Source organism: Elephantulus edwardii, unplaced genomic scaffold, assembly GCF_000299155.1.
Source record: "Elephantulus edwardii isolate Elephantulus edwardi_28Jun2011 unplaced genomic scaffold, EleEdw1.0 scaffold00091, whole genome shotgun sequence".
Taxonomy (NCBI): Eukaryota; Metazoa; Chordata; class Mammalia; order Macroscelidea; family Macroscelididae; genus Elephantulus; species Elephantulus edwardii.
In genome coordinates this window covers 4299287-4310684 of record NW_006399841.1, presented here as the reverse complement: position 1 = coordinate 4310684, position 11398 = coordinate 4299287, and the positions used below count along the sequence as shown (strand labels likewise).

The 11398-nt window shown below is 37.6% G+C and overlaps 1 pseudogene; it reads right to left on the bottom strand.

Moving 5' to 3' along the window:
• Positions 1–2558: 2558 nt before the first annotated feature.
• LOC102844361 lies at positions 2559–6486 on the bottom strand (annotated as a pseudogene).
• Between the last annotated feature and the right edge of the window lie 4912 nt (positions 6487–11398).

The window sequence follows — 11398 nt, the reverse complement described above, 5'->3', positions numbered from 1 at the left end:
AACAACAACAACAACATACCTATAATACAAATATTCTCCATTTTCTCCCTGTCTCAAAAGCTAAAAATTCTTGTAATGTCAGAACCAACTACTAGGGGACACTGTTGCAGATTTCTGAGGCTGTAAATCTCAAATGAGGAAGTTCTCTTTCTCCTGAGGCGCCATTGGTAGATTCAAACTCTTGTAAAAGCCGGTTTTTAAATTCACAGAGCAAATCTCTACAGCAGGTCACGAGAACTCTCCTCTCCCCGTCAGTTCTTCTGCTCCCCTTACACTACCTCACCGCTGCTCCTTCCACGTGAGTGCTGCTGTCATACGCGATTCCTTCTCTCAGACGTATATCCTTTAATAGCTCCTTCAGAGAGGTTTGTGGAATAGCAAATTTGCTTATTATTTTTCCTTTTTAGTATATTTATTTTTGTATCTACTTAGGACAACCTCTAAGGAAGAAGCCATGTCAGTAGTAGTTCTTTGTTCACATTGAAAATATTCTGTAATCTTCAGGCTTGTGTTTGAGATAGAAATCAAGTTTATCAAATTCATATTCCTTTGAAAAAACAAGCAGTGCAAGGAATATGTCTTTTATTTTGGTTTTGGGGTGCTATTTCCTCCATTCACATGTTGCAGAGGAACATGATATTCTGTTTGTAGTTCTACTATAATAAGTGTCTAGCTATGACATGTTGTTGTTGTTGTTGTTATGTGCCATCGAGTCGCTTGCGACTCATAGCGATGCTATGACATAGCATGGGTATTTTTGCCATATTTTTATTGGTTTGCACATAATAAAAATATGAATGTATCTAAAATCTGAGGATTCAAATCTTTGATCAATTCTACTAAATTCTCCTCAGTCTTTTTTGACATATTTCCTTCATTCCCTTTGTTCTCTCCTTTTGAGATTGCTTTTACCGGTATATGAGATCTGTTTGTTATGGTCTCCATTCTGGTGGCAAATTACCCAACGTTAGTGAAGTTTAAGCTTTACTGTCTTTGGACAGCACCCTTTCACTATCATTCTAAATAAATATTGCTATTTCTACCTCAGTTAATTGGGGCAATGAGGGTTGGTGTGTTAGAATTAGTGAGATTGACTCAGGAAAGGGAAGGGATCAGAGCTGCTGTACATAGGGTGCATCGCAGGTGACTCAATGGCACATAACAACAATAACATACTATGACAAGTTTGGAAGCAGGAGTGGCATCACTTCCTAAACGACATGCCTCTGGAAACTATGAACTTTGATAAATGTTGATAATTGTAGAGGGGCTTCAGGCCTTTTGTTCATAGGGTCACTATGAGTCGTGCTCAACTTGAAAGCAATCAATAACAACAACAATAACAACCTCAGTTATGTTTCTAGGTTAACATTCTTTAAGCAAAGAGAGTGTACAAAATGTATGACTTCATGTGCCCCAATTTGGGCTTCATCCCAACTGTATCCCTTACTTCTAAGATTTTTCAATTATTTTTGGCTGTCTTGGCTGAATTCCTTGATAAATTTCTTCATCTTATCTCTCACATCACACATTTTTTTTCTCTTCAGTTGTGTCTAACTTGATTGTTAAGCAATTCATTGAGCTTTTATGCTTAGTAACTAACTTCATTTTTATATCTGGGAATTTTTTCAAGTGAACTATAGGTTTGTTTTGGGATTTTTTTTTAACATAGCATCTTCCCCCCACAGTAATTTTATTACTACTATTTCTCTTGTAATTTAAAGCACACTCTTACTTTTAATTAAATTTGCAGTCCATTACGTCCTCTAACTGGAGACACAGGAGGATACAGATGAGGTGGTAGCAGTCAGGACAGAATCATACAGGTTAAAAATCATACTTCTCAAGAGTAGGAAAGAGGGGGTGAGCTGAGAGAGTATGTGGTTTCCTTGTGTAGGAGGACCAGAGTCCTGTCTTCCCAATTTGTCCCCTTGATTACGAAGAAACTTTTTTTTTCTTTTTAGTTAATCAAGTGCCTGGTACTTAATTGGATTTCATTCTTCCCTACTATTTCAGGGGTCCATCATATACATATATACATATACATACACATACACATATACATACATATATGTTGTTGTTGATTGCCGTTGAGTCAAGCTCAACTTATAGTGATGCTATGAACAAAAGACCTGAAGTCTTGCTATAACTATCATCGTTTCTCAAAGTTCATAGAACATATACATATACATGTTGGTTTTATGTGCCACTGAGTTGGAACTGACTCATAGCTGACCGTCCAGCTAGTTTTCAGAGGCAGATTTATTGTTCTGTCGGGAAGAGAGTGCTCACTTTCCTTCTGAAGAGCAGCTGGTGGACTCAGACCACGTACCTTTGCGATGGCAGTGCAGCTTCTTACCACTAGGCCACCAGAGCTCTGTATACATATTTCCCTGGGAATAAAACCACTTCATCTGTGGGTTTTAATTTTTGTTACATAACTTCTCCTCAAGTTTTACTGTTAGAAATTCTAACTGGGCTTGTCTACTTCCCTTCACTGTGTGAGCACAATAAAATTTTCAATACAATAATAAATTTATTTTTAGTTGTCAGTAGGTTCAGTTGGCTACAACAGAAATACCCAAATTACATTAATTAAAACCTTGTGAAAATGCTATTTCTCTCTCAACTATGTTGTTGTAGTTGTCTACTCGTGAGTTGGAACTGACTTATGGCTGGTTTTCAGAAGCAGTAATTTCACAGGAGAAAATGTCCCATCTTTCTCCCAGAAAGCAGCAGGTAGATTTGAACCATTTGCCTCTGATTTAGGCAGAATAATTCTTTACCAGTAAGCCACCGGCATTCCCTCTCTCAAAAATCAGAAATTTCAAAGTACACAATCTATGCTATATGAAGGATTCCCAGCTCCCATTGTTCCTCTCTGCAACCCCTAACACACGGCTTCCATGCTTCGTAGTAAATTATGACCTCTCCTCACATCTCCATCCCCCCAAAAAGCTGCTGAACTGAAACCATCATTTCTGTTTTCTGAGTTGAAAGAAAGAGGAAAAACAAAGGACAGACAGATACTTGTATTATACTCAATTCTCTTTTAAGAGTACTTCCAGAAATTCCATACTGAACGTCACTTAGATCTTATTGACAGAAACAGCACTTGGATATACTCAGAGGAAAGTGAGTTAGGAAATGTAGATTCTTTCTTTATTTTTGTGACAATACGATCAAGGGAAAATAAAAATGTTGTTGTTAAAGGAGAGAAGGAGAATAAATATTCGCATAGTTAACTAGCCAATTCTACCACCATAGCAAGAAAGAAATTGTAACATATTACTTGCTGAGTCTTAACATTATTAGTTGGTTTTTAACAACGCTGTTGTTGTTAGGTATTATTGAGTTTGAATAACAAGCTTTTTTATTTTCCCTTTAATGGCTATTTGGAGTTCTTTGAATTTCTCAGACATTACTTTGGCCAATGAATCTATAGGAAAGAAACATGAGAAACACTCCTGAAAAGAAATTAACAATAAAAGATCTTTAAACAGGTTATAAAAGGTGAAGGTGTGAAAATAAAACTGATGGTGGGCGTTAAATTTATTTAAATAGAGAACAAAGACTAAATATCTTTGGGAATAGAGTTATCAAAATTAAATAATAGCGTCTCTGACAACATGAAAGTAGAAATGACCAAAACAACACCTGGTAGTTTATGATAAAGGAGTTGTGAAGAAGAAAGTACTCAATTCCTTGCCTTTTTAAAATAAGCAGCCAACATATTCTACCCAGTTTGAACTCATATACAAAGGGTCAAATGAGTTAGAGAATGTATCAGGAAAAGTGATAATAGAGATATACAAGTAATACCAATAATAATAACCATGAGAGGCTATTTCATCTGAGGAATATTGCAGTATGAGTGAGAATAAAATGATATAGAGAATTAAGTATCTAGTCATTCTCCAACACTCACACCCTCATATCCACATAACAAAAGACTTCCCGCCACAAAAAGGAACAATGAAGAACACAGTAATGAAGAGAATAATTCTGTCAGTCCAATGGAAAATTACATTGATTTTCATTTATTAAAGGGGTTAAGACTTAGATCACATCAAAGGTTCATGTCCAGTGTGTGTTACATACAAATGATATATGGACAATAATAATATTCAGAAGTTTCATATTAAAACATGGACACAAACACAGAATAAAGACATACCATTGACTTTCACTGTTGTGACTAAGATTTTTTTTTTTAATGAAAATAGTCTGAGAAATAAGGCAATCCATTGCTGGTGGAAATGTAAAATGGTACCTCTGTTATGGAAGTAAGTCTGGTGGTTCTTCAGAACTTAGAACTACCATGTGACCCAGAAATTCTATTTCTTATTGTATTTACTAGACATGGAAGAGCAATGAAACAGATCTACATTTTAACACTGTTCACAATTAGCAAAAAAGATGGAAATACACTAAGTGTGAGTCAACAGATGGATGGGTAACCAAAAATGAAGAACTGAATGTTATTATTACCAATACTGAGTGTTCTGTTCAGGAACAAGAATAGATGGAAAAGGAGGATAAGATGTGGAACAGACGTCAAGTCCTTAAATAGTCTAGATGTACTGGACTATTGAATTTCAAAGAATTTCTGATACTCTGGTACCAAGTTTCCCTTCAAGTTTTGAAATTTAAACTTCCTCTGAGGTGGAACTTAAAATAAGTAGCATTCTTGAATGTTGTGATAGACAGACAGACAGACAAATAGATGTTTTTAGATGTCTTCCAGATGGTTTCAACTTGTACTGATCAGTGAACAATAGAATGAAACTTAGAGCACATAACACAGATAGGTCGGTAGATAGATGGATGGGTGGATGGATAGTTAATCAGGTAGGTAGGTAGATAGAGATGTGTCCATAGAGATAGAGAGATGTAACTATTCTTACACTATCATTTTGAAATAGACAAAGCAGTTTCAGTAAAGTTCAAAATGCATAAACTGTAAACAATCGTTATAATCACATAAAAGCTTTGAACTTTTCAAGTTAAAAATACTATAAACAAATCAAAATACCAAGGAGAAATTAAATTCAAATGCACAACATGTATTTCACTAATATTCTATTAAAACCGTGAAAAGAGCACAATAAATAAATGAGAAAGCATCTTGAGTGCCTTAAACTAATTGCTAACAAATAATGAAGAAACAAATGAACACAAATTAAAGCATGGTTCTAATTAAAAACATTTTAAGGAAAGCAAACCTGAGATAACCTTTTGCGTCATTCAACTTGGAAAATGAAAGTTTGACAATGGCATTGTTGGAAATACATCGTTTCTTTATTTATGAGGAAAATGAAAACGCAGGTGTCTTTATCTGGACGATCATAATCTTTTGATTTAGACTGTGAAAATTTGGCCACGTTACTTAAATTTAAATTTAAATGTAGAACACTTCATTTGTTTAGTAAAAGCTACAGAAAGCAAAGAAAGCGTTCCCTACTAGACAATGATAAAAAATAGATTTTTTTAAAAAAATCTAAATAAATGTGACAAGATATTATTTGATGAGCCCTAATGTAAAAAGAAGATCAATAATACCAATAATAATAACCATTATATAGTTACTATATCAACCAATGATAAGCATAACAGAAATATGTATTTTTTTAACCTGGAAATGGACTTTTTTTTCCATATTAAGAGTACTGACTGTGGGAGGAGAGTTGGCATAAATTGTTAGAATAACTAGTGGTGGAAGGATCATGCCATCATGCAAAATTCCAGTTAGTAAAGTTTTAGGTACAGAGTAGAGAGGCAGCGAAGGAGAGGAAGACCTTCGATGAGATGGATCGATTCTGTGACTGGAGTGGTGGAAATGAGTGAGTTTGAGATGGCTAGGTTAGGTTGGCACAGGATAGAACGGTGTTTAGAGCTCTTGTACATAGGTCGCTATGAGTTGCAAGCGACTTAATGGCACATAACAACAGCAACCACAACAAAGTTTTAGGTGACCAACGACTTTGTCAATTAGGTCTACTGTTCCCTGACAAATTTCTAAGACAGTCTGAGAGCCTGGTGTAATCTGAGTACATCCAGTATCTTGGATTAAAGTTATTCAATCCTAGCATTTTGGCATGGATCAGTAATTCAACCAACGTTTCTTCATCAGGGCCTTTAACTACCACTTTGGGCTGGCCGCAGTACCTCCATTCTTTGAGCCATTCAGGGTTTCTTCTTTGGATTAGTTCGCAGGCAGCATGAGAGCACTGAGAAGCCACTTTTCCTTTTCCCATCTTTAAGTCATTTTGAATCACAAGAATAATTTTGTATTCCCCACTTTCTCCTAAAATGCTAACCTCAGTCCCAGTCTCTGTAATCTGTCTTGTCCACCAAGTTTCTGGGGCTCATTCCAAAGTGTATATGGAGCCTCTAGCCCAGACACATGCCACAAGCAACTTCAACTGCCAAGCTAAGTGCACCAGGATGAACTAAGTAATCCATAAGCAAGGATTTAGAAAGCATCTGGATTTCAGCTGCTTCTCCTCACTGTGCTCTTTCTTTCTTTCTGCTATGTGTTATTTAATGCAACAAACGAGACTCAGTATAGAGCATACAATGGTCTGTTGTATTATGTGCCATTGAGTCACCCACAGTTCACAGCGACCCTGAGTACAATAGCTCTGAACCCTGCTCTATCCTGAGCCAGTCTCCCTGTTTATGATATTCCTAACCCATTACCCCAGTTATTGGGCCGATCCATCTCCTCCAGGGCCTTCCTCTCTTGTGCTGTCCTTCTGCCCTTCCAAATATAATGTCTTTCTCTAAGGATTGGTCCCTCATGGCAACATGTCCAAAATAAGTCAGATGAAGCTTCAAAATCCTTGCCTCCAAGGAGCAACTTGGTTTCACCCTCTCCAGGACAAACTTGTTTGTCCTCTTGGCAGTCTGTAGTATATTCAATGTGCTTCTCCATTACTACAACTCAAAGACATCAATCCTTCTATCGCCCTTAGCCACTGTCCAGCTCTCCCTTGCATTTCAAGTAATTGATAAGATCATGGCTTGGATCGACACTTTAGTTTCTCCATTGACATCGTTGCTTTTCAGCTCTCTGGAGAGGTCCCTGACAGCAGATTTTCCCAATGCAGTCATCTTTTGATTTCCTAACTGCTGGTGCCTCAAGTGTTGATATAAATATTAATAATTATAATATATTCACAAACATCTATACACTGGTATATGTACAAAAATTGTCAAGGAATTATCAGAGCCCATTGTTTGGTTATTTTGGCCATGGGGACAGTAATGTGAAGAAAGACACTTGACACTATTTCTTTTATTTCTCCATATTACTTGACTCTTCTAAATTTGTTCATAAAATGCTTCCATTAAAAATATACTCACGTTGATTATTTAGGATATAATATTATGACCCTCTTTTTTATTCTTTGCATAGTTTAAAGATGCTGGTATTAGGTTGAAAGGTCTTTCAGTGTATTTTTTGTTTGTTGTGTGCTGTTAAATCAGAATTGACTCCTAGCTGACCATCCAGTTGGTTTCAGAGACAAAGAATTGCACAAGAGGGGATTATCCATACTTCTCCCATGAAGCAACTGGTGGATTCGAACTGTATGCCTTTGGGACTGGAATGCTGCTTCTTACCACTAGAACACCTGAGCTCAGTGTATTTCTTAGTGACTATGAAACAATTTTCCACTATGCTTTTAAATAAATGTATGTCATGATGATGTTAACCATGTAACATTGATACTGTTCTACTGTGTGGAGTTTAAGAAACTCAGTAGATGTCTTGGGAACTTTTCCAATGCCACAAGCATTTTAGGAGAAGGAATAAGGATTCCAAAATCATAATATAATACCACATTACATAGTATCATAATACCACACAATATAATATCTTACAGGAGCAACAATGTCAATCTCGAGATTAAGGTGTACTTGATCAAAGCCATGCTTTCTCAGTTACTTGCTATGCATTTGAGAGCTGGGTAATGACTACAAATTACAGTAGAATCAATACCTTTGAGTTGTGGTGCTGGAGGAGAGTTTTGAATTTTCCACGGACTGCCAAGAGAGGAAACAAGGTTGTCCTGGAGAGGGTGAAACCAAGTTGCTCTTTGGAGGCAAGGATCTTGAAGCTCCATCTGACATACTTTGGACATGTTGCCAGTTTGTAAGGTGGAAAGTCAGTGCAGGAGAGGAAGACCCTGGACGGGATTGACACAATTACTGTGGCTATGGGGGCAGGTGTGCCAGAGACAGCGAGATTGGCTCAGGGTAGGGAAGGGCTTAAGGGTATTGTTTATGGGGTCACAATGAGTCATAGCTGACTGTACACCACAGAACAACAACAACATAGTATGATGCTGTATTCCTATCACATACCTTTTTCGTTCTCGTAACCATAACTGACGCAGGTGTATTAAGCCCAGAGCAGTAGAGAGGCCAGCACAGACAGGACGGTGTTTCATTTTGCTGCACATTGAATCACTGTGAGTTGGAGTCCACTCAGTGGCATCCAACAACAACAAAGTAGGCATATTTCTGTTAAGTGATACATTTTTAATGCTGCAAGAGATAATAATTCCAAGTCTGAATGAATGCTTCATCTCTTCTTGGTGAATAAAACCGGAAGATAATATGCTGAGATGACATTGCATCAATAAGAAATGATAATCCATTATTATAACGCGTGTGGGTGTGTTATTTCTCTTCACTAATGACTCGCTGTTCAGAGGTGCCAGAAAATGAACTTTACATTTGATTCTGATACACCTGTAAGACGAGATCTTTCATTGTGACCTAGGAGGGCTTTTTTTTTTCTTCTTTTTTTCTCAGAGCTCTTAGAGTTTATGAAACTTTACTTTTTTTGAGGGGGGGGGCTGGAACAGTGTATTTTTATTCTCCTTTTTAAATTCATTTGCTTACAAAATTCATATACATTATGTTTCATACTACTCTTCATTCACATTGTATTTCATACATTCTCATGCATTATATTTTATAATATTAATCACCGTTAGTCTTTGTCCATCATTACCCTGTCTCATCGCCGAGATCCTTCCCATTTTCTTCCCCACCTCCCACCTCCCATCAGACTGTGAAAACCTGTGGTTTCACCCCTCTCCATCCTCAGCCCTCCCCCACCTTGAGTTCCCACACATGTTTTACTAGAAGGGCTTTTTAAACGAGTCTCATTTTCCAAAAGTGGAAATATGGGATTGTCCAAAATTAGCATGGAGACGTCAGTAGCCCTTTGACCTTTAACATTCTGCTCCCCCCGCCCGCCCCACCTTAAATTATCCCTACCTTTTAACTTCTCATCCCGTGAACCTCTTTCTTCATTATTTTTCTACATTTCTCTAAGTGTTAGTGTCTTTGCAAGGGTAGCAGCCTAACTAGGCACATGCATAGGAAATGAAGTGATGATTTAATTTGTACTCACATCAGGATTCTGTAGTGGGGTTTATTTTTGTTTTAAAACACTCTGTCAGTCTCTATCAAAGCAATTTCAGAAAAAGTGGAAGGGTGAGGAGAAGGGGTCTTGCTTGAACCCGGACTGAAGGCATCTGCGTGGGCTGAGGGCTTTAGACTCTGGCGGCTGTGTTCTTTTTTATGAGCCATCATTTCTGTCTCAAACTCCCCGTAGTCTAGCAGGAATGTTGGGGGAGAAGACCAAGACTGCTGAAGGACTCTGGGAGGAGGAGGAGACTAGATGGTGCTTGACCTATTTGCCTCGTTCTCCTCACTCCGCTGTCATTCTTCTCACCAGCACAGTGTGATCGTGAATGCCGTCTCTTCCATCTGGCTCTCCAGTGACCTTTGGAACATAAGGCTTTTTTTGACTCCCACTGCCTTCCCCAATTAAGATTGATTCACCCATTTGGTAATTATGACCCTCCCTAGTAGACCTCCTCCATCCTCATCACCCTATCTCTCTGATGTCCTATCTCCTTTTTTAAAAAAAAGTATTTTATTATTTTCTGTGTGTGTACTGTCAAATCATATCTGACTGGTATAGGAGGAGATTGCCCCTCCTTCTCCACAGAGCATCTGGTAGATTCGAACAGTGTACCTCTGGGATTGGAGCGCACCTTCTTGCCACTAGGCCACCAGAGCCCCCTATCTCCTATTTTTAACCTCTTCCCCAAATTTGATGTAACTTTACCTGAATGGTTGAAACGCTTCTCCACTAGCGTAACTCAGCCACCCTCTCAGGATGACTCCTGGTTTTTTCTTAAATAAATTCCATTATGTTGGTTCTATAGATTTAGACCATGAGTCAACAGCCACCATTAAGTCACAAATTAATGGTGACACGTAATCGCTTTGCTCTGGATGCCCCAGTCCAATTTTTATGGTAGTTCACAGAGTATTCATCATTGTCAACCTTTCCCCATGATATAACATCTAAATAACATTCTTTCTCCTCTAGTATATTGTAAATTCCACAAAGACAGGTCTCCATTTAATTTATATGGGAATTAACCTCCAGGGACTTACACAGTGCAAAAAAGCACAACAAAATAAAAATGCTTGTGTATTGGAAGTGAATGACCAGAAATCCAGCTCTTCTTTGCACTTACTGTGGATTTTTATGCTGAGGACAGATTTTTTTTTAAGTTAATTCTAATGAAAGTTTACAGATACTTTGGCTTTTCATTCATTCATTGTTGCACTTTTCTCCCTGCCCACCTCTCACCCCCCAATTTGCTCTTGTCTTGAAACGTAAAAGAAAATTTCTTTCATTGTTATACAATCCCTTCCCCTAAGTCCACTCCACTGTGCAGCCTTCGTTCTAGACTCGTGTGAGGACAGATTTTTAAATGATCCTGATTTTCTGGGACTTTTCTTGATTTCTAACTAGGATACATGGTTGTCATATTACAATTCTTGACTTTGGTTCAAAAGCACACAGTGACAAGAGTGTAAAACATTTCTCTCACTCAAAACAAAATGTGCCACATAAAATTATCACTTCTTCTCTGAACCAATAGTAGATTTTTACTTCTTTCCTAAATCCTTATTGTTTTGTATTAGTTGCATCAATACCTACACGCATACACACCCCTGCACACACACGCCATTGAATGTCAATACTGCACTAACAATTTACAAAGACTTTAAAAAATAAGGTCAATCTGCCTCAGAAGTATTTCACAATTCTTTACTGACCTCACGTTCGTATCATTATCTCTGTAGTTCTTTCTTTAGGGACTGATCCATTGATCTATGCACCTAAGAGACATAGCTCTCCAACCTCTGCTCTCCACACCCTTCATAACAAGGAACAGAAAAAGCACCAACATGACTAAGTTAATTCTAACTATTAAATGTAAAGATTTTTCTAATGTCCAATAGGTAAGCTTCCTAGAGACTCCAGGATGAAACCAAATCCACAGGAGCCAAAATA